This window comes from Copidosoma floridanum, unplaced genomic scaffold (genome assembly GCF_036245765.1).
Source record: "Copidosoma floridanum isolate Cflo_tuat_1 unplaced genomic scaffold, Cflo_Japanese_pri ptg000013l, whole genome shotgun sequence".
Taxonomy (NCBI): domain Eukaryota; kingdom Metazoa; phylum Arthropoda; class Insecta; order Hymenoptera; family Encyrtidae; genus Copidosoma; species Copidosoma floridanum.
In genome coordinates this window covers 32336529-32355627 of record NW_028321890.1, presented here as the reverse complement: position 1 = coordinate 32355627, position 19099 = coordinate 32336529, and the positions used below count along the sequence as shown (strand labels likewise).

Sequence of the window (19099 nt, the reverse complement as noted above, 5' to 3'; positions counted from 1 at the left end):
TTTACCGATAAAACGGGTTCTCGATCGACGCTCCATGGAAAAATCCGCGTGCTTCTTATCGATGTTAATGAATACATGTAACTACATGCATACAGTCAATTAAAGTACCAGCAGCATATAGCCGTTGATGATACGAGCTTTCCAATTGAAACGCGAGAAATCGATGAGTCCCTCGTTCCACACTGCACCGCGATAATCAAATGTTTTTGCAGACAATGTACATGAAGACGTAGCATGTTATTATAGTACGTGTAGAGCATATGGTTTCCTCGAAACACGTATATTATCATCTCAACGAATGAGTCACTCTTTGGCTGAGTAAAACAATAAAACATGTATATAAGAAAAAAAAAAAAGAAAAAAAAAGAAAAGCAAACTCCCCGTTTGTTTTCCTCCACGTATACATATTATGATACACTCTCGTTCACAATATCGGCATGCTATACATACACAAAACTTATAGGCTCGCGATCGATTTTCGCCAACGATTTATGCATACAAGCTGTTTATTCATTTGGATGTTTTTTACGCCTTCGGGGCACGTGAAGCGTATACTCATACATGAGTATATATACGTATGGAAGAGGAGCTACTCGCGCATGCCAATGACACGAGGATCGAGGGGCAGAAGGAGGAGGTGCCGAGGAGATGATGATAAGGATTAGTTCCCCGTGACACGCGAGAACTCGACTCTGCCCGCGTGTGGGTATCATATACACTTGAGCAGTAAAATTAAAAAAAAAAAAAAAAAGAAGAAGAAAAACTCGAGTTAAAGAGGAAGGCAGGGATAAGTGGAGGCTTTATGATGTGACGGTATAGGATACAGCTAAGTATAATATATATACCCGTGATGATGATATTCGAGAGCTCGGGAGCGCATTTTACATTCAGCTTGGGGAGATGATCGCGATGGTGACGATTTACTTAATTGGGGATAGCTATAGGAGAACTGCAGCTGCCAAAGAAAAAGCACTGTCAATTTGTGCATCGGCGCACGAGCAAGTAAACACTTTTAGATGTACTTTTAGGACTTTCGGTGTGCTTATAATATGAACTCGGAAACGTCGATCTCGAGGTTAACGAAAGAAAGTGAAGCGGACGCGTATGATGTGACGTCCCGAAATAGATGCTGGCTAACGCATGTATATGATATATCGAAGGGAGAAAGAGCTTTCGTTGGGAAAAGGGGCTTTGGCGCTTACTTTGCATTGTATTTTTTTTCAAGGCATAATTGCGCCTTTGCGTCTTGAACAGAAAAGTGAAAAGTCGGGGAAAAATATATTTTTCAATTGAAAGTTACGTGGTGTACAAACGAGAGCACTTGATTTCTTTCGCTCGCAGATGATGAGCGTAAAAGCTTTGTATTACTCACGCGCTGGAATTAGAATAATCCAGCGTTAGCGTACACACTCACACACGAAGTTGAATGTGGAAAAAGGAAGGATACGCGTCACACGTGAGGAGCTTGGTGGATTGGGAATGATTTGTCGAGGTGGCGGGCAAAGTATATTTTTACGTACGGGGTAGAGTGGATTTGTGGGGAAAAAAGCTCGTCCGGTGCATATGATGAATCCACTGCTTCCGGCGAGGCAGTCAAAACAAACGGAGCTGTTGATTCTGCTTGAAATATATACTTTTAGCATCAAAGTCCACTTACCATGGGTTGATTGAATCCTATAAAAAAAAAAAATCGTTACTAACGAGATGAATGAATGGGTCTTTCGAAAAAAAAGAAAGAAAAAAAAATCAAGAGGTTATTGATGATGTTTTGGCATGGCCTACTTCGTGCAAGAGAAAAATTCACATGATAAGGCTTATGAAGAATTCTGAATAGAGTAGTATAGTGAAAAAATATAATTTTATTGATAAATACTCGAAGAATAAAGGAACAATGAAATGGAACTGGTACTTCTTCGCATACACTATTGTCCAATTAATCATGTCATTTTTCGTACATTTCCAGTTATGGGTACTTTTATCCGAGTGTACAAACAAACCAATTTCTAACGGTTCTTTGATTCATAAGTATGCAATTTTTATGACTTTGGAGTCACACCAGCTTAATTTTCATGATTGGTCTTCAACGTTTTCACAGTATGCATTGTGACCCCTAGAGAAAGAGAAGAGAAAAAATCATCGTAAATTCTTGGTGAAAGCAAAGATTTCAACTGGCGAAATTAAGATATTCAAATGTATATATATACTTAAATTACAGTTATAGTAAAAAGTACCAGCAAATCAATCGGAGCAATGGAATAAATTTTTTCCCTAATTACATGTATGACCCGTTTGTAAACAGAGATCGTATTAATTAACAATTGTTTGACGATTAAAGAATAAAAATAGAAAGAATCGCGTATACAACTGCAAAATTTGAAAAGAGAAAGCAGAAAGAAAAAAACACAAATACGCCTCGCGGTCGAACGAACGAGAGCTAAAAATAAAAACTCTCCATGAATTGTACTCTTGTTAACTTGAGCGGCGGATTAAATAGAGAAATCCAGAAATTAACGATATTCTGAAACACTCATCGTTCGGCTGGAACGAAAGCGAACAGCTGGTAATGTGCCAGAATTGATGTCGCATCCAAACACGAGCGTAAGTAACGTATACTAGGCGTTTGTGCTTTCGTATTTCTTCATATTTTCGCGAGTCACCTACAGGCAACGGTGCAAGAGATTACACGGGTAAAGACGGACCGGTATAATTATATCGTAAGAGTGTTGCGCCGCCCGGCGTCCGTCTCTCGTTTCGAAGCCATCATCAGGTGGGTGGATATGTACAGCGGCGCCGTCGTTATTTCGACATACGGCCCAACAATGGAACTATAGGCTCAGTAGTAGCCGCGTAACAAACGTGCAAAACGTATGCGCCCACATATTGTATACCTATGGAGAGTGGAGTAGATGTCGATTTCCGTAGATTTTTTAAATTGTTTTTTTTTTTTTTTTCGAGAGCTGCTTGCGTGTAATGTATATTAATTAATTAATTAATATGGTGGAGTTGGAAATAGTTGCATGTTTACAGAAAAATGATTAAATTTAATCATCATAAAATCAGCCAACCGATGCCGATTTAAAGTCAAAAGTAAAATTGTCACAGCTCGTAATTATTGGGGGCTTTAAAAAAATTTTTTTTTCCTATACCATTGCGTAACGAGTACTGTGCGCTCAAAACAAACAACGTACAAGGTACATTATTTTCAATATTATCGTCGGAGTTGGCTGGTCGTTAAAAGAATTTGTTGTTTTTTTTTTATATTTTTAGACTCCGTAACATAATATTGTATATGTAATTGTAACACACGTACGTGCATACGTCCGCGAGTTATCTTCGACGGACACTTGATGGGATTGCGGAAACAGAGGAGGAAAAAAATCTTGAAGCATCGAACAATTTTTTTTTATTCACTTGCTGCTTGCTGTTATATACCTACACGTAATTATGTACCGTACATTTCATCAAGCATCGTACATTGAAGCACCGATTCGATAACGGTCCGTTACTACTGTATGATTACAGTGGGACAAATAACCCGGCCTTATAATGGTATTACCTTTTTTATTTTTTCTTTCCAAAAATACGGTATAAGTATAGATAAGTGACCCAGGTAAGAACAATGGTCGAGGAAGCAGTTAATAGCCCAGTCACGTGTGTATAGGTACACGTACGTAGATATTATCACCCTTTTTTTCTTTCTTTTGTGCGAGAGACATCAGTTTTACCGAGAGAAACTGATAAAATTGAAACAGCCAAATCTAATATTAGACGCGTACGCGCGCGACAACAAAAAATCACAAGAGAATGAAAGAGAGAACGAACCAGACAACACTCGAAAGTAACTTTAAAGATAAACCATTGCTCATCGTCGGGGCATGAGGTAACTTTTGACAAAAGTATTAGCGTGTGAAATATATACTATATATACAAATATGTGACGCGTGTACTGTTTGCGTGTACATGCGCAAACTACGATGTCCGCGATTTAAATGTATACATCCTTATTTATACTTACAAGATACATAAAGATCGTCGGAGCAAAAAAGCGTTGCCAACTGCAGTCGTGACATCGACTCGTACGCATTTTCCGTATAGGTATATAAAACCTATTATGTATGTAAAAGCTCTCGGCCTGGCGTCATCGACGTTTTACCCTTTTACGCGTCATCAGCCGCCTCCCGACATCGTGACTCACTCGTGAGCTTCCCTCTATGTACTTGTTATACATGTATAGACGGGGATATTTTGTTATTACACACACACCCGCGCACGTATGTACATGTATATTTGTAGGTATTGCGGGGGTGACAAGGAGAAAGAAGGGCTTGTCTGCCGTTCCGCGACTTTTATATTCACCTTTACTTCGCCGATGACCGGCCGAATTTCAACGTTTTATCGATCGGCGCTTCCTTTCGTATCAGGAATCCGCTTGTACATTGACCCCTGATTTTTAGGTCATAGGGTCTGTCCGGTAATGTTTCGAGTTCTCCCAAATTAGAAAATGGCTTACACATTTTTGCTCATCAGCTCGGGATGAAAATCACGGAGCAAACGTATATATCTTGGGGCTGGACGATGATCAAGTAACAAAATGCACGTATGAGCTGGTATACAAGAAAACGAAAGTTTCGCTTGTCGCGCACGCGACTCACGGGCTTATGCAACCTATAGCGTCGAGATTGCAATTTCGTTTGAAATCTAATTTACTTGTATGAAAAAACATTTGTTTCGTTTTGAATGATCAAAAGATGAAAGGGTGTACCAATATACATATATTTGTCATAAAATAGTGATCCAACGATTTACGACGCATCGATGCATCGTAAAAATACGCAGACGCGTAATCAATGGCGAAGAAAAGAGAAAAATCGGCAGCGAACGCGTTGCCTTGAGAAAATCGGTAACGTCGAGGAGAGACCATACGGGCATACGTAAATTTGTCATCGTAATCGGGAAACTCTGACAAACAATCGCATCTCCAAGAAAATCTCGACTACATCGATCACATATGCACGCGTATAAATATGGATTTCTTTGATTGAACGCTCAAGAATAGCTTCTCGAGTCGCGACCGATGTAAGTGATCCTCGTAAATCATCGCTTGGAAACAAAACTCCCTCCCCTTCATTCCCTTCATTCCGCTACCATTGTACTGACTCAGAGCTCGCGATCATTAATGCTATATACAAAGTCTTTTGCTCTCGAAGTAATCAGACTCCGTCGCCACGTACGACGCATGAGACAAAACCACACGTACAATGCACATTTTTTCACGAGAAATCGAAACTCCGAACAAATATATTGATATCTACGGCGCATGTGTCTGGTACCGGTCGAGTGAAAAATCCACTGTGTTCTGCGGTCTGTGCGTGTATAGCTCACACACACTCCTGTATCGGGAAAACGCGACGCCATTTGATATCCAATACGTCGATGTATAGGCGATCGGCGACTCCCAACGCGGATGCGTGCAATCAGACGCTGCGCATCGAAAGACGAGAGAAATACGAGACGCGCCGAATGGAAGCATAATGTCGCGTTGCCCGATGTGTATAACAAGGGAAAATAGAGACAAATACGAGATAGGAATGCCTCGGATCGGGGCATTGTGTCTTTGACGAGGGATCACTCCGACGGGACGATGTACATATAGGTACACCACGCGATCTCTCGCTATTTACGGACCCGAGAGTCTTGTAAAGTGATCATCATGTAATATGTTGTTGTATCGTGTATATTGTATGAAATTAATGGCACAAAATCTTTATACGACATTGCAGGGTATTGTTGTGCAACGCGCATCAGTGCGTGCTCGTCGCGTGTTTCCGTAATCGCTTGAAAATCTTTTTTCCAATAACCGATTGCCGGCGAAGCGTGTGCAACGGTGTTACAACCAACTATTTATAATGTCGTTAACTGCATTGTTACGAAATCGCGATAAGATTACAACAAAAATATAATCGCGTTAAAGAGTACACTTGTGTGCGAGTATAACAAAAGGTATAGATGGGACAAAAAAACAGAACGTGTCACGAGTAGATCGGTATACTTGATTTAGATCAAAAAAAAAAAGAATAAAGGGAGAGGAGAACGAGAATACCTATACACGAGTTGGAGGAAAACAAACGCGAACCCCGACTCCGGAAGCCGGCTATATAAATTTTACCACCGCCCGAATTAGCTCTTTGGTTCGTGCTTTGCTTCTACTTGGTACAATAGGCGCGTGATGTATATATGTATACTTCGAGGCTTTTTAGTCTCGATTTCCGGGATCGCTCGTTTCTCAGGGCCCTTCGAGCTTGCCGTCAAGCAGACGTGCCCAATAAAATATTCAAAAGCAGCGGAGCTCGTAACTTAGATGAGTGTGGCAAGGCATTTGTTAATGAAAATTAGTCGCTTACGAGTGCAACTTTTTCATTTGCACTGACCGTTTCATCCAGTATAATATGAGTACACTCGATTTATCCGTATTAACCGAAAATGTGAAAACAATGAAATGATCTGGGCTTCTTTCGTGGAAGTAGGAAATCGTTTGTATTCATATAAGTTCAACAACGCGAGGAGAGAAAATACAAATAAGCAGGTATGGAAAAAATCGAAAGTACTCACTGATGATAGCATGAAAACATGGACAATGAAGGTATTAAATAATGCAGTTATTTTTATTGTTCATCAAAATAAGTGAGGTTGCGCTTATATGGTATCTTATAAACTCGTTGGTCTTATTTTTTTTTGTTACGAGTTAAAATCAGGGGGTTAATATACAGATTCGACAATTTATAGGTATTTGAAGGTTTCGAGTAAACTCACACTGTTGTTGGCAATACATAATAACAGACAGTTGTTAAAAAAAAAATATACCAGCCAGAGTAACAAACATAATTTTATTGGGATAAATATTTACTTACAATGTCGGAAGACCATGCCACTGAATATACTTACAGTACATTTAGTATAAAAGTGCAGTTATTCACATCACACTCTATTATAAATTCATTTGATTAAAAAAAACTAATTCAAATACTACAATTAAATTGTTTTTAGCCATTTTGAACCAGAAGAAACTCATAGATTGTAGCTCACGAAGAAGCATGGAAAGACCCTTAACCGCGGGGATGATGAATTTGACCTCACAATAAAAATAATCTGTAAACAAAATTATAATTAGTAAAAAAATAGTTTATTATTACGTACTGGTTAAAAAAACATAAAGTAGATTGTAGACTAACCTGTCGTAGTTGACGAAATGAAGCTCTAGTGTTGTGTGTCCGATGTGCGTGGACTACGGCTTCTGGAAGGCTCATTTCTCTTCTTTTTTTTCAGATGTCTAAAAATTCCATAAACTCCAAAGTCTACGTTAGTGGCCTGGGCAAGAGCCCTGCAGCCAAAGAAGACATAGAAAAAGCTTTTTTATCCTATGGACCTATAAAATATGTCTGGGTAGCAAGAAGGCCCCCAGATTTTGCGTTCGTTGAGTTAGAGGATTGGTGAGATGCCGAAGACGCAGTGAGAGTCCTTAAAGAGGCGACTTCGTGCGGATAAGGGATACACGTTGAGATCTCGAGCAGCAAAAGGTCCAGAAATGGAGAATAGCCTATTCCCCACCACTGGATCTTCTGCCACCGGAGATCTCAATGCGTATCCCTCGTCTACATAGTGTCGCCCCGTAGGACTCTCACTGCGTCTTAGACGTCTCACCAATACTCGAACTCAACGAACGCAAAACCTGGGGGCTTTTTTGCCACCCAGACACATTTTATAGGTCCACAGAATGAAAAAGCTTTTTTTTATGTTTTCTTTGGTTGCAGGACTCTTGCCCAGACCTCAAACGGAGGCTTTGGAGTTTAAAAGATCTCCAGACATCTTATAAAAGGAAATGAACGTGCCACATCATCAGACACACAATGATGGCGGGAGAGGAAATGCGTTGGTCCGCTCTGCCTCGGGCACGTTGGAGACAGATTCAGGCAGCGGATCCACCAGCTATTGTCCGGAAAATAGGCGATAAACCAAGTAAATAACGATTGTTGCGTATATTTTATAGTCCCGAGGCGTTTTGATGCGAGTTAGGGCGTAATGGGGCGCAATAGAGCGCACAGGATAAAATTGTCCCCCCAAGCAAATGTGTTAAGTCTATACTGCTGCTGTATGGACCTGCTGTGCTGTAGGATAACTTAACACATTAGCTTGTGGGGACAATTCTATCATGTGCGCTCTATTGCGCTCTTACAACGTGTCCGCAGGAAAAAAAAAAAACAAACTACAACTCTACGGACCACGTGTCGAAGCAACAAAAACGAATCGAGCTGCGAAAAAAAAAGAAGAAAAAAAAGACGTTCTTACCTTGCTCATCTCCTGGGTGTGTTGTCCGAAATTACACGACGAAGGCGCCGCGCCGTCGATGGACGACGAGTTTAATTAGCTTCTTTCGTTCGGCACGCTCAACGTGGAAATGGCTCCCTGCCTAACCCACCTGAATTTTTGTTACCAAGCGATCCGATTCTTTTCCACTTTTCTTTGTCTTATTTGAGTTGATGACGTCGAGCAAGACTTGACATGCGCAGTGCTCTCACTTCAGTCTGAAAACTTCCATATCACTGATATCAGGCATATATATTCCGCCATTCGAGAGTACTGCCCTCTTGCGGTTGAGCTTGCACATCAATCGTGTGATCGTGTCGTCGTAGGCCACGTGTAAAGCTGCGTTTGGATGGAGTCAGCCAGACTGGCATTGAAGCTCATAAGAGTCAGTAGAAAAGTTCATCACGTGATCACACCTAACCTCTCATCACGTGATCACATCTAACCTCTCTCTCACTCTGATGAACTTCAGTGCCAGGGCGTATTCGGAAATGATGTTTTGGTTAGCTCTTAGGTTGGTACGTATCTACCCCCTCCTTTACTTAACTAAACCGAGCGTGTGTTCACGCACTGTAAACACCGTTTAGTGAACACACGCTCGGTTAGTTAAGTAAAGGAGAGGGTAGATACCAACCTAAGAGCTAACCAAAACATCATTTCCGAATACAACCCTAGTCTGGCAGGCTCCCAGACCCTATTTAAAGGCACCCAAAGCCGTGTAAGGTATGAAAGTCTTAAGCATGAGGATTCTTCAACAAACCGCTCATCGGACAATATAGTTTTTATGTAAGAATAAAATATTGTTTACGACGTCAAACAGTTCAATTTCCTGTTATATACTTTTGTCACGATGACTAGACAGCACATGCCTAATAATGATAAGTACTTACTTTCGTGTCTAGACTTTTGATGAATTCTACATTTGATATTGTTTCTACGTGTTTTATGTACCCTTTCTTTTCAAATATACATGTTTGACGTAGTTGTCGACAATGTTTTATTCGAATGAAAATTACATCATTGACAATGAAACCCGAGATAGCGAATAGCGAAGGTTGTCATTCATAATATATCCATGTGAGAGGTAGTTGGAAAAACTTCTCTCAAGGAGTTAGAGATACTGTTTTCAAGTACGTACGAACGTATACATGAATGTATGAAAGAGAGCGATTTATCTACGCGTTGTACAGTCCTATATCATGATTATTATTGTTAATTTTTCAACTAACTATACCGATTTGATTGACAGATCATTTTTTTTTTTATACTGAACGTATTGAAGAGACAATTTTTTCGGCGAGCTAGACAATGAAATCTAAGAGATGTGCTCGAGAGTGGAAAATTTTCTTGTCCACTGTATACGTACAGAGAAACTGCGTCGTCGGAGAACAGATAAAGATAAAAAAAAAAAAAAAAAAAAAAATACGTCCACACGAGTAAAGTATGCGGGCAATTGGCTCGTTTATTACTATTGCGGCGTCGTTGCAGCTTTTAGAATAAGGCGCGCGATAGCGGCATTTTATTGGACTCAACGAGTGACAACTCGTGAGATTGACGAATTTTTATCCTCCTGCAGCTGTATCATTCACGTGCTACTTTGTAATTCCAGTCTTACATGTATGGTGTGCGCTATTACAAAAGATCAAATTTTTTGCTGACAGTTGGAGGGCTCGAATCACGTGGAGTTAGATGACTAAAGTACAATAATAGATATATATCACATAACGTTTTGAAGGATCATGTACAAGATTCTGTACGCGACATACGTTACGCATAATGTATAACAGCTATACGTAATAAAAATCGGAGCTTTAAGTGTACTCTTTTTTTACTGGCATTGCAGGAAGTATTAAAATTTTTTCATCGAAGCTCGATCACAGTCGGAAAAGCACTCTCGAGTGATGAGCAGGAGAATTGCACTTTTTTAATTGGCCAAGGAGTCCTTGAATCTCTTATCATGATTTATAATTATCTTTTTTTTTTTTTCTTCTCCTTCTCGTTGTAAATGAAAAAAAAAATTAACAGAGTACTAGAGCTAATGATTAATAAACGTGTGCATAATATCTACCTATGTGTGGGCAAACTTGGCACAGTGTTTGTTCCACTTTGACGAATGTATTATGTAAGTCATGTTGGCGCTATATGAACATTTACCCTATATGGGAGAGTATATTTACTTTATACACTTACAAGAAAATTATGAATGTAATTACTTCGCAGTTATATAATATATTGCTCAGCAGTTATTGATGAGCGATAAATGTCACGGGGATTATTTTTTAGCGACTTTTAGCTCAATATTCAAATATAGTAGAACAACTCGCACCAAGATCTCGTGAGATCAGGTGATTGCTGGTAAATGACCACCTTCGAAATTTTATTTCAAGAGGTTGATGTCTTTGTGTTTCCAATAGCTCGTGGGGTGATTTCGCTCTTGTTTGTCGAGTTAACCAAAAAATGGCAATCTATAAACTATCATCGTTCGATGTAGTATTTTCTCGCACTTGTATAACTCAAACGTCACAATTCACTCAGGGGTTTGGCGAAATAAAAATGCAATATACGCTCGTAAAAAGTTTAGCCCACAGATGATCTAATTTCAATATAAAGAATCAATTATCTTTAATTTTTAATATTATGTGCAAAATACATCTATATGTATGGATACAACGGCCTTGGGTCCACGCGTGCATATTTACACGTTGGTATACAGTTGTCGCGTTTTTAGCATTCCGTGACTCTTGTTTATTATTACTGTACTGCGGAACAAAAAGAAAGAAAAAAAACAAAAAAAAATGGTAAAACGCACGCACACGAAGACCCTTTTGCGGTCTCCTGTTTTTCCCCCAAAGGAGCGTAAACAAAGCCGCAAGACGTATAGTTACGGGCGCTGCTTTTACCTCCTCCTCCTCCGTATACATTATGCACGCGATACACTTTCTCACGAAGAAATCCTTTTTTTTTTTTTTTTTTTTTTGCCTCCCAAGGTGACGTGATTATAACGATGCACCATCAAAGTATGTATTATTATTTTTTGCTCGAAACCCGGGAGTTGGAAAAAACACGTGTATATTTCGGGCATTGATTCTCACTACCAAATTGACATTGTGAATGAATGAGGCCGACCATCCAATGGGAAACCACATGTAAAGATAATAATCCACGTCCAGCTATGTAAGCGTATGCAATGCCTGTACACATGGACCGGAAAGTACATATGAAAAACGAAGGAAGGAGTCGAGGAATGCTCGCACACGCAACTCGACAATATAACAGCGCCCATTGATGCGAGTGCCATTAAAGGCACATGTATACATATATACACATCTCGGCGCGATCGGCATTCCACGGAGGTCACGTCCGACCGGCCGGCTCTCGCGGCATACCCCGTTAACCCCAACTCCTCTCTCTCTCTCTCTCTCTCTTGATAACTTGTATCTATACATGTGGTGTATACGTACAGCACAAAAATGTTCTCTATATGAAATGCACGTACGTGCACGTATTTTGTAAAAGTGGCGCAGCGATCATCGCGCTAAACTCTATTACTCTCTCTGCATGTCAGCGCGAACACGATTACCGGGAGCACAAGTGGGGTATTATTCTTACGTGCGGCAACAAGCCTCTGCGGGCACAGCAAGTGCATGAATTATTAAAAAAAAAAAAAAAAAAAAAAAAAAACAAGGGGAGACGCATGTCGTGCATTCGCGGGAAAAAAAAATATTCGCTTCTTTTGTAAGTTACGTGACGCAAGGAGAGTCTCGGGTTATATATATATATAATGTTTTATATTTATAACAATAGATACGAGAAAAATAAACTAATATTTGTTACTCTGAAAAAAGTAGAGTTTATTTAATAATTATTATACAATATTTACAATATTTACAGCGTAATTTTACCTGAAAAAAGTAGAGGAACGAAAATATAAGTCTATTATCTCTATTGTATTTTATATTTTACACTGAAGACTGTAATTTTATATTTCACTTGCTTCTTGATCCTTATTTGTTCGCACTACCTTTCTCTCTGAGTTTATATCTGTTACTACTCCTTTTCCTCTCTCTTCTCTATTGTTTCACTTCTTACCTTCAATATCCTTACCCCCTCTATTAATCACCTATCAAAGGACACGCTTTATTTGTATTTAAAGAGAGTATACTTTCTTTACATCTCCCCCCCTCCGTATTAGCCGAAAATTGAAACATCTCATTGCATTTTATTTTATTTACATTTCTTTCTCACTAAAATCGTCGTCATTTAGTTCCATATTCATTGGAACCAATTTTGTTATGTGAAATAAATCTGGTTTTCTATTTTTTTCTGTTTTTATTTGATATATAGACTCTGAAATTTTATTTATTATTTCATAAGGTCCAATTCGTAATCTATCCATTTTTCTCCTATTTAGTCTGTTTCCATTTTCTATATATACTAGATCTCCAATTTTAAATATATGATTTTTTCTGTTTTTATCAAATATTTTCTTGTTATAATTGTGCGATTTAATGGTATTTTCTATTGCTGTTTGTCTATTCTTTAGCCAGATGTCTTTGTTATTTATTGTTATTAATTCTTGAGGTGTTATGCTTACATCAGTCCCATCTAGTAAATATTGCGGTGTGAATCCTGTTACAGAATGTTCTGTCTCATTATACTTTTTTATACATTCATGAGCTATTGATGTCCAAGCTTTTTTATTTTGGTTTTCGTTTAATTTGCACCTAATTTTATTAACTATTGTTTGATTGAGTCTTTCATTTAATCCGTTAGAAAATGGCGCATTAACAGCTGTAAAAACTATTTTGATATTATTGTGTTCCAAAAAATCTTTGAAATCTTTTGAGTTTATTCCTGGGTACTGATCTGACAAAATCATTTCTATTTGTTCAGTATCTATTATTTTTCTTACTAGTTTAATAAAGTCACTTGCCGTTTGTGTCTTAGATGTTATTATATAAGCATACCTGGTAAAGTGATCTACTAGGAGGTGTAAATATTTTTTTGTTGATCTATTTCCTCCAAATCCACCAATGGTATCTATTGAGACAATTTCAAAAGGTTTTTTTGCTGGGCCTAAATGTGACATTTGGCCGTATTTAAGTTGACCTCTTGATTTATTTTCTATACATATTTTACATTCTCTACATGTTTTGATTATATTTTTTGTTAAATTCTTCGCTGTGTAGTTTGTGCTTATTCTAGTCATCATTTGTTTTATTCCAATATGAAACCATTCTTTGTGTATTTTTTTAATCAATTTTTTACTAAACTCTTCTGATAGTATTATTTTTTCTTTTTTTCTACTCTTTTTATAAAAAATTTCATTTCTTTTTATTAACATTTTATTTGATTTTTGTATTTCTTTGTTTTTTTCTTGATCTATTTTGATTTCATCTATTTCTATTAAATTTATTATTCTTAAAAATTCTTCGTTATTTATTTCTGGTTCTAATACCGGATTTCGGCTAAGACAGTCTGCTTCTATATTTTCTTTTCCTGGGATATATTTTATTGTAAAATCATATTGCGATAAATAGTAAGTTAAATCACCTAGTTCTTCGTCTGTTCTTACTTTAATATTTAGATTTTCTAATGGTTTATGGTCTGAATATACTATAAATTTTTTTCCAATAAGCCACTGCTGCCAATATTTTATTGCTTCTTTTATAGCCAAACATTCCAAATATATTGCTTTTTTTTTTCTTTTGTGTTTCTGTTAGTTTTTTTGAAAAATATGCTATCGGTTTATCTTTTCCATCAAATTGTGTTTGTTTAAACACTGCTGCTATTCCTTCTATTGATGCATCTGTGTACAGTTTTATTTCTAAGTTTGGGTCAAATATCTCTAAAATTGGTTTTGAGCACAGTAACTTTTTTGTTTGTTGAAATGATTTTTCACATTCCTCTGTCCATATAAATTTTTCATTTTTCCTAAGTAATTTGTGGAGTGGGTCTAATAATATCGCACTTTTCGGAATATATTCATGATAAAAGTTTATTTTGCCTAAAAATTGTCTAATATTTTTTTGGGTTCTTGGTTGTGGAAAGTTTTCTATTGCTATTAAATTATCTTTTATTGGACGAACGGTATTATTTTCTATTATGTGTCCGAGATACTTTGCAGAATTTGAACCAAATGTACATTTTTTAAATTTTAATCGAAATCCTTCTTTTAATATTGCGTTTAAAACTTGTTTGATGTGTTCTATATGTTTTTCAAAAGTTGGTGAAAATATAAGTATATCATCTATGTAATTTTCTGCAAAATTTTTCAAATTATTTTTTTTTTAAAATGTTGCTTAGTATTCTTTGGAATATTGCTGGTGCTGTTTTTAAGCCAAACGGAAGGCAAGTCCATTGGTAGTGTCCATCTTGTGTAATAAAACCAGTTTTATTTCTATCTTCAATTCTAAGAGGTATTGACCAAAAAGCCGAATTTATATCTAGGGTGGTGAAAAATTTACAGTTTCTTGTTTTTGTTATTAAATCTTCGATTAGTGGGAAAGGTTGTGCTTGCGGTACAATTAATTTATTTAGGTCTCTAAAGTCTATGCATAGTCTTGATTTCTTATTTTCTTCTTTTTTAAATGCTAGAGTAACAGGTGCTGCAAAAGGGCTGTACGATTCTTCTATTAATTTTTTTTCAAGTAATTTTGCTACTTGTTGTTCTATCTCTTTTTTATCTTCTATTGTACATCTATATGGTCTTTTGCTACAGTATTTTTCTTCTATTAAATCTATTCTTGCTTCATAATCTTTAACTGTCCCTATGTCATATTTGTTTTTTGCAAAGACTGAATTGTATTTCTTAATTATATTTTTTATCTCTTTCTTTTTACTATTTTCTAAATGTTCTAATCGTAAATCGCTTTCCTCTTCTGTCACATGCTCATTAAAGTTTATTTTTACTTCCGTAACCTTTTCTGTTGAATTCTGTTTTATATGTTGATCTTTTTCTTTAATTATTTTTTTCTTTTGGGAAATATTTAAATTCTCATCTTGTATAAGTCTAAATTTTTTTATCATATCTAAACCTATTATAATATCCTCAAAGTCTTCTCTTTCCACTATATCTAAGTCTATTTCTTCTTCTATTTCGAATATTTTTACTTTCACTTTTATTAAGCCTTTTGTTTCGCTGACACCATTGACTGACTTCAAATATATTTTGTTTACATTTTTTTCTTCTTCTTGTATTTTAACTATTCTTTTATTTATTAATGATATCTGAGCCCCGGAATCATATGTTCCTATAACCCTCAATTTATTATTTAACAATATTGGTATTTTAATCAATGGTGTCTCTATTCGTTTTTTTCTTCTGTATATAAATCTGCATTTATTCTTTCATTTGCCCCAACTACTCTTGTTTTATCTTTATTCTTAAACCAACATTTTTCTTCAGGATGGAATCTGTTGGATTTTCCTATTTTCTCACATATTTGACACGGTTTTTTTTCTTCATTTTTATGTTTATAATTGTATCTATTATCATTTTTCTTGCTTATAATTTTTTTGTTCAAACTTTCATGTTTTCTTATTTCATTTATTAATATTGTTGAATCTACACATTCTTCTTTATCTAATTTATTTCTTATCCATTCTGGCAGATCCATTACTATCAACGCTATTATTGTCTTTTTTCCCATGTTTGGGTCCACATTTATTAATAATCTTTCTTTTTTTATCGCATATTCTGTTAATGAACCTTCATAATATTTATAGGACAATGCATATATAGATGAATTCCAACTTCTATCTGCAAAAGTTTTTAGAAATTTTTCTTTCCATTCTTGCCAGTTATTATTTATTTTTAATTCTGTTTGTGCTGTATAATGCCAGTCCATGCAGGCTTTATCTAAAAATAATCTTAAAATTTCAATTTTTGTATTATCTTCAATAATTTCAAATCTTTCACATTCTTTTTCAAATGTATTCATCCATTGAGTTATATTCGTCTGTTTTTCATTAAATTTTTCTAAAATAAATTTTTCTGATATATTTTTTAAGTTAAGCTTGCTATTATCTTTTTGTTTGTTTGTTAATAATTGTTCTATCAAGTTGTTTATATCTACAGGATTTTCTATTATTTTTTTTTCTTTTTCAATTTCGTTTAAATATACATTCTTAAATTGAAAATTTCCTATTTCATCTACATATACTTTTGCTAACTCATCATCTAATCCTATCCATAACTTCTGTTGTGTACCCCTTTTAGCGTTACTTTTAAATTTAATAAATACCTCTGTTTTCTTGACTTCTGTGTGATTGTCTATATTTTGATATTGCCGTGGTATAGCATACTGTATTCCTTTTTCCGTTTCGATGAAGGTTATATTTGTTATGTTTGTTTTGCTATCACTTGGTGAGGAAACAACTTCAAAATTAAATCTTAATTTTGGCATTTTTGTTATCTTGAGACAATATTTTCGTTCTATAATGTTTTATATTTATAACAATAGATACGAGAAAAATAAACTAATATTTGTTACTCTGAAAAAAGTAGAGTTTATTTAATAATTATTATACAATATTTACAATATTTACAGCGTAATTTTACCTGAAAAAAGTAGAGGAACGAAAATATAAGTCTATTATCTCTATTGTATTTTATATTTTACACTGAAGACTGTAATTTTATATTTCACTTGCTTCTTGATCCTTATTTGTTCGCACTACCTTTCTCTCTGAGTTTATATCTGTTACTACTCCTTTTCCTCTCTCTTCTCTATTGTTTCACTTCTTACCTTCAATATCCTTACCCCCTCTATTAATCACCTATCAAAGGACACGCTTTATTTGTATTTAAAGAGAGTATACTTTCTTTACATATATATGTGTACACGCGGGACTTGCAGAGAGATGAGAAGCCAGCTGTATACGTGTACATATATATATGGCTTACTATCGTGGATTGAGCCGAAGAATGCGGTTCTCGTTCATCGTGCACGGGCGAGCGCGCGTTGCCGGCAGAAGCGCGGATTTCACGCTCTGAGGCCTTTTGCCCGTTTACATTATTACATGAATCGTGTGTATGTGTGTATGGCTATATGAAGCGGTGGCGCGCCTTGTCGTTTTTTTAATATTTATATGTATGATGTGTACTTTGGCAGGTGCCTCGGATTATTTATTATTTTTTTTTGCGATTTTTTTACTTTTGCGTGTTTTTCGATGCCATACGAGAATGCACAAAAATTTTATTTTTAACTTGGCTGCAGATGGCCTACACGGGTGTTATTGGGTTATTCCGTATTTCTTATATAATATATATGTAAACTCCGATCACGTTTACGCGTCGCATTTGCACATTTTATTCAAACGAGGCGAGGTGAAATTGAGAATAAAAAGAGGAAAGGACGGAATTCTCGAATGGATGGATTTTTCTTACGACGTTATTCTCGTTCAGCCTCAGGTGACAGAAAAAAATGCGTTGCGTGCGTTATAGACGATGTGTTAATGATCGTCACGAGCCTTTGTCAACCTTCGATGAAAAACACCAATGTTATTATATGCACACACATACCTATATGTATATGTGTATCTGTGCTGTGCAATGAGTATAATAACATACCAGTAGAGTTTTTTATTTATAAAAAAGCTCTTTACATAAGTATTATTTCTTCATGCGTTACAATTATTATACGTAAACAATACTTTAATCCGTCAAACTTAGCCACCGCAAGAGTTGGGAGAATAATGAGATTCCTCATCAATATGCAGTTAATAAAGAAAGATTATATATACCGTATGAATTTGTGACTAAAATAATTTACTCGTTGTGCCATCAGTCTTCTCCTCTCCTCCTCTTGAGAGGGTAAACATATTTCTCTTTATTTGTATCTCTAAAGACAACAATAAATGCATATAAGGCACATCCCTGTTGTTGCAGGAAGAAAAAAAAAAAAGAAAAAAAGCAGCTCGAAGGTGAGAATAATAACACGCCAGTGACATTATAAATAAATATCCAAGACCCGCAGGTGCCTCCTTTTCTATCTCTCCACGATACGGCGCAAAAGCTGCTAAGGACGCGGACGAGTGCGTCTGTGGTACGACGCGATAATAGATGGCCTCTAATGTACCTACTCGTTCATGTGCGATTCTTGGGAGCGTTATCGCCGCGTATCATGTATATATATGCGATCTTATACAGAGTACAAGCTCCGCGCAAGTTATGGCCACTTGTACATAGCAAACGGAGAATCAAAGTAGAAAATTAGGCCTCTACTTCTCTCGGGACATATTATATATATATATATATATTATCTCCCTCTACCCACAGATTTGTACCTTATATAAATATATGTACCTATAGGTACGTTCTTCGTGCGAACGAGAATTTGCATTCCGCATTCGCTATTCTAACACGTGCATATATAGACGCATGTACACTCTATCCGTCTAACGACTCTTTCCAGTTGATACGTTCCAAATTGTTGATATCCGGTTTTTTCATTGCACGCTTGGAGAGCAATATGCAATGTATATAGCCGCATGTACTCGCGATTCGTATCATTGGACCGACAAATATATATGTGACACATCTCTTTGTAACGTATAATTGTTAATGACACCGTATCAACTATACCTACGCGTGTACATGCACGTACCGTGATAATAATAGGCATACACCCCCACCGAGATCATTCAGACGCGGATTGGACTGTTGGGTTTTTGTTAAAAGACTCGTCCAGTGTACCATTGTGGGAGTACAAATTAATATATTATAACGGCGAGG

General features: G+C 36.4%; 1 long non-coding RNA gene across 1 annotated transcript; it reads right to left on the bottom strand.

Moving 5' to 3' along the window:
• Positions 1–6884: 6884 nt before the first annotated feature.
• LOC149375023 (uncharacterized) lies at positions 6885–8565 on the bottom strand. The gene is made up of 3 exons (XR_016292959.1): positions 8344–8565; positions 7230–7983; positions 6885–7146 (listed from the first exon to the last, which is right to left on the bottom strand). It is a non-coding gene; the product is annotated as an uncharacterized LOC149375023 (long non-coding RNA).
• Between the last annotated feature and the right edge of the window lie 10534 nt (positions 8566–19099).